Genomic DNA, 6000 nt, shown 5'->3' on the forward strand with positions numbered 1-6000 from the left:
CCACCACCATCAAATCAGGGGGATCTCTGGCAGTTATAATAAGTGGTAGAGACTTAGGAAGTTTTGCTCCCTTTCTTCCAAAACTGTTCATACTCTAGATTTTGCCTTTAGAATCTAAAATGGTTTTTCTTTACTGTAAAATCATTTTCCCAAAGTAATAAATGTCCTAGTTTAGATGTGTGAATGGAAAAAAGACCAAGGTCTTATAAAAGAAAAAAAATTAAGAGAATCTTTGCTGTTATTTCAAAATATCCTGCCACCACTTATGTATTTATGTAAGTACTTTGCCTACTGGAGAAGTTATGATGAGAGAAAAATCTCTAAAGGCCTGAGATATAAGGGAAGCAATTTTAGTTATCTTTCTAAGTCAGCATGAGTGTACATAAGTTTTGTTTGAACCAAAAGCCTTACTTATGGCCCACCAAGCATACATTGTGCTCCTGCTTTATAAATGACTAGCCTGAAGGAAAACCCTATTGTTAAGATACTAATCAGTGCTCCTACTCCCTATCCTCCTGGACATTAAAACTTGTGATTCCTGCCTATATGATAATCTATAAACTTTTGAGCTTTGACAAGATGCAAAAAGTATATAACTGCGTGAAAACTGTTCATTCTAAAACACTTCCTTCCCTGTGAAAAATGTGTTTCCCGGGCAGCTGTCCAAACTTGGGCTTCAATAAAACCCTTTGGAGATTCTAAATGGTTTGTTCATTTTGCATCAACAGATGTTTTGATGTAGATGCTATTCTTTATTATCTTTAGGCAGAAGCATGCATTGAAGATATGAAAGCCCCTGCTTTACTTATTTTCATTAACCCCAAATAAAGGGGAAATTGATTTGAGTAGAGATCACAGCATAACAAACACAAAACTTATTCTCCTACCCATAGATGAGGTTCATTTAAAATAAATATTTTAATCAAATAATCATGTTGTGTACACTTGAAATACCTAGCAGTTTTGTCTATTATACCTCAGTAATGCTAAACACTAAAATAATTTTTTTCAAGAGCGCTTTTATATGGGTGAAAGTAAATTATTTAAATCTGACACATAGGCATTGTTTGTAATGTTGTAAACACAGAGTTTACAAAATGCAGATAGGATACTAGCACAAAGCCACAGTTGTCTTCCATAGCTTTGTTAACTTTAAAAATAAATGTTTTTTGTTTGTTTGTTTGTTTTCTTGCCAACAACAACAAAAAAATGGGTTTATCTGGGAATAGCAGAGAATTGCTACCAGGATAAGCAAGTCATAGCAAAACTCATACACAAATCAGCTGAACGAAGAAGGGGATGGGCCCTTTTATAGAAAAAAAGCAGATATTGGGATGGCTGTTAAAAACAGAAAAGTCCAATACAGTAAACTGCAAGTTGGAAACATGTATTGGCTTTTGCTTGGCTGAGCTGTGACTGTCTTTCATTGGCTGGGCTGACTCAGTGGATGGGGCAGGGGATGGGGAGGGGAGACACAGCCAGGAGAGGAGAGGTTGTAATGTTTGTCAGGGGTGGGGTGGGGGATGGGGTTGGAGAAGTGTAGCCTTTCTTCCTCCTGCTGAGATGGTAAAGTAGTATCCACTTGTAAGGTATACCTCTCTTCCTGTTGGGTTTACAGTGGTGAGGTGACAAGTGGTTGGTCCTGAGAGCTCGTGGCTCCCAATTCCATTTTGAGATTTCCCTTTATTTTCAGTGTATTCATTAATATTTTCCTACTGAAAACAGTATATTTTGTCTGTTGACGATATATCAAGTTAAAATTTCCTTTGTGAACCGGAATACTACCTTGTCATTATATCTATATCTATGTAAAATTTAATATTAAACTAGTCGTTTACTCTTAAACCAGTCAACTACCAGATTTAAACAAGTATTTTAAGAGATTCTTTCCAAATGTGGCTTCTATTTACAATACAAATTAGAACTACTTTAACGAGGGAAGGAATATGAAGCATTTGCAAAATTCTTGTCCACAAGAATTTGTTCAGAAATGATGACTTTAAGGGGATCCCCGGGTGGCTCAGTGGTTTGGCGTCTGCCTTCGGCCCAGGGTGTGATCCTGGAGACCCAGGATCGAGTCCCGCATCAAGCTCCCTGCATGGAGCCTGCTTCTCCCTCTGCCTGTGTCTCTGCCCCTCTCTTTCTTTGTATCTCTCATGAATAAATAAATAAAATCTTAAAAAAAGAAAAAAAGAAATGATGACTTTAAGATTTCTATTCAAAGGGTGCCTGGCTGGCTCAGTCTGTAGACCTGCAACTCTTGATCTCAGGTTTGTGAGATCAGGCCCCACGTTGGGCATAGGTATTACTTAAAAATAATAAAATTTAAGAAGAAAGATTTCTATTCAAAAATAAAGACATAAGGACCTACAAAGCTCTAGAGGAGGTTAAAGAGGAAACCATCACTCCTTGCCCCTTCCTTTCTGTTTGTCCTGAAATTTGTGACTCTGTGCAATGAAAATAATCAGAATGAAACTTAAGTCATGAAAAAAATTCATCTCACATTCCAGCAGGCTTCCATTATCTTCCTTCAGCATCACTCCTTATTTTCTTCAGAATGTTGTAAGTTTTATGATGTACTGGTAGAATCTTTGTCAAATACATTTTATTGGCAAAGAGATTTTAAGGTGGAATACAAGTATATTCTTTTAATCCTTCTGATTGATTTATTTTAATCTGGAATAAACGAAACAGCTGAAGGCCCTAAGGAATTGCATGAGATTTCATCTCAGAGAAAGTTGTTTTTGTAAACCCACTATCCAGTTAGGAATCCAGGAGAGAAGTTTTAACTCAATATTTTTTGAGGCTGAGAAAAGTTCAGAGAGGTTATTTGCCCTAAGACAATTTTCATTCTTTTTTTGTGGTTTCTCTTAAGTCTCATTCAAGTCAAGACACTACTGCTAATGAGCATTTCCAGTAATTTACGCTGACCTCATATTTTATCATAAAACATTTGTTAGTGTGGAATTGTTTTGTCTCTTATCATCATGCTTCCCCCCACACACACACATTCTCAGAGGCATTTCTTCTTGCATTTAATTTTGAAGTCTTATAGGACACCTCAAAGAAAGACAGTCCTTCTCATCTAGAGAAGTTAAACCTAAAAAACAACTTATTTGGGATCCCTGGGTGGCGCAGCGGTTTGGCACCTGCCTTTGGCCCAGGGCGCGATTCTGGAGACCCAGGATCGAATCCCACGTCGGGCTCCCAGTGCATGGAGCCTGCTTCTCCCTCTGCCTGTGTCTATGCCTCTCTCTCTCTCTCTCTGTGACTATCATTAAAAAATAAAAAATAAATAAAAAAATATGTTAAAAAAAAAACAACTTATTTTTGTCGAGTTTGGAAGGTATGTTTTGTATAGTTTGAAACAAAATATAGTCCATGTGGCATAATTGAAATGCACATGGAGTTTCCTGAGCTTCAGTGGTTCATCTGTTAAATCTTACCACAAGAATTAAATGAGATAAAATGACATCATATAAGTAAAGATTTGATCATATGCTTGTCCTTCGTTAAATGCTAATGTCATTGGCTCCTTTCACCCTTTTTTTACAAAGTGTTTTCACATTAATTCTTTTATTTAGGCCAGATAGTTTCTAGTTATTTGTTCAAGGTGTATATTAGCTCCATTTATAAATGAAACGCTGAGATACAGGGAAAGGAACCAGCTTTCCAATGCCCATGAGGATCATCAGTATCCATGTTTAGAGTAATAACCCAAGTTTGCAAGGTTCTGTCTCAGGGCCTGACTTCCAGCTTTGCTATTGGCATGGTCTGTTCCCCTTTTGGGATCCAATTTTCTCTTCTGTCAATGAAAGGAGTTGGAATCCTTGGGTGTGATATGAGCTAATATATGGCCAGAGTCAATCACATAATCTCAGTAGCACACTTACCTAGTACAGGGCCTACAGATCTAGACTAGGGATATGTGAGAGTAGCTCTGTTCCACGCTTCTTTGATCCTCCTCAGCTAGCCCAGGCATACTCTCATACTGTGGCCCATGTGAAAGAGAACAAGCACAATAGTGAGGAGGAGAGAGCCTCCGTGCTGTTGCAGGGGCTCGATCTCCTCCCGGGTTTCAGCACCAAATGTTAAGTTTTTTAGTAACTAGATGAAAATGAGACCGCCAAGGCAAGCGAGGGTCCAAGAACAGATTTTATTGCAGGCACCCTCGGGCGAGGTTCCACGACTCACGGGGGAAAGAGAGTGAGTCGAGGAAGTCGCGCCAAGACAAGGTGGTAGGGGGTTTACATAACGTTGTAAGGCAGAACGGTTTCCTATTGGTTGGCTCATATGCAAAGGAAGGATTGCAATCCAACCAGTCAGAGTGACCCTCACTATGCAAAGGAAGGATTGCAATTCGACCAGTCAAAGGTGACTTCCTCCTCTGGGGTTTGAAGGGCATTGGGTTCGGTTGAGGAAGTCCAAAGGAGAGGTGTAAGGGTCTGCTCAAGCTGTCATCCCAAGTGGAGGTGGTGACAGGAACCTCAGCCATTTTGGCGTATCCGCCATCTTGAGGAGTTTCCCTTCCCGCCTGGCCCCAACAAATAGTACCAACTATTTTTTTTTTTTTTTCTGTTCATATTCCGATACCCGCAGTAGATCATGTGGCAAACCTAGAAGGTAGGGGTGGTAAAGTATCTGTGGTCTCTTTTTTGGGAGGAGGGACAGTACAATTTTATGAAATAGATGTGGCTAGGGAAAGGGTAGAGAATTGGAAATACTAATGCAATGTACTTGTTCCTAAAGTGGTAAGATTTCTTTTAACATGTGATTTTCTTCCAATTTACATTTGTTTGGCAGAGCCCTTTTATTCTCATTTTTTCTTTCTTAATGTTTTACAAATTGCCTGGGGCAAATAAGATTTCCCTGGAGGGCAGGAAACAGGTCAGTTTGTCTATTTTTGTTGTTGTTGTGTGAATCTCCTTGCTCCCTGAACATGCTGTTCCATAAGGTAATATTGATGGAGTTTGAAGTGTTAGAGTTCAGAACTGATGGCCAAGAAAGAATTCTTGAGATCTTTTTGGTCCAAAAAGGTGTTTTTATTACAGCACAAGGACAGGACCGTGGGCAGAATGAGGTGCACTGGGGTTGTAAGGAGTGACTGATTATATAAGAAGGATGATGTTAGGGCTCCAGGAAATTGAGTTTGTAGGTTTCTGGAGATTGCTTTTTTCTTGTAAAAAATTAAGACTCATGGAGACTCAGGTCTTGCTTGACAGTAATCTCTATCAGTTAACCATTTATTTTCCCCTTTCCTTTATTCTAGGGCAGCTGGGAGTGTTTGGGGAATATCCTGTATATTCTACCTGGGGAGGGGTTGGGTTGTGAGGTGTTAGTTTGTGTTTTGCCCTTGGCTTGCCTTCTGCTCCCTCACTGATGTAGTTTTGGAATGTAGGTGAGGCGAGGCAGGGTGAGGTCCAGAGCTGCTCACCAGGAAAGAATTCTTGAGACGTCTTTGGTGTAAAATGGTGGTTTTATTAAAGCATGGGGACAGGATCTGTGGGCAAGAAAGAGCTGCTGCACCAGGGTTGCGAACGGTGGTGGATTATATACTTTGGAGTTGAGGGTAAGGAAAAAGAGAGCTTTTCAAAAGAACTTTCATTAAAAAAAAAAAAAAAGAACTTTCATAATGTAAAGAAGACCTACAAGATACTAAAGGCCTTGCCATTTTCAAGTTAAGGTTTTTTTCCCCTTCTAGTAAGACATTTAGACACTTGGGAGCTTCCCAAGTGGAGATTGTCAGCTTGTACTTTGTCCTCAACTAGCCTTCGGCTCCCTCATCACTCATCAGTATTAAAGGGCAATCTCATCTGAGATTGGGGTACTACATCCTCTTTATCATAAGTATAGTTTCAGAGTTCATATGTTCTTTGTTTAAAGAGAAAAGAAGTAAAGAATCAGTCCTTTCTAGATGCAGCATACAGTGACTTTGGTCTGAAAGGACAGTAGGTAAGGAAAGAGGTTGTATAGGTGGGAAAGGAGAGATGGTGAACATTC

The sequence above is a fragment of the Canis lupus genome, chromosome 11, assembly GCF_011100685.1.
Source record: "Canis lupus familiaris isolate Mischka breed German Shepherd chromosome 11, alternate assembly UU_Cfam_GSD_1.0, whole genome shotgun sequence".
Lineage (NCBI taxonomy): Eukaryota > Metazoa > Chordata > Mammalia > Carnivora > Canidae > Canis > Canis lupus.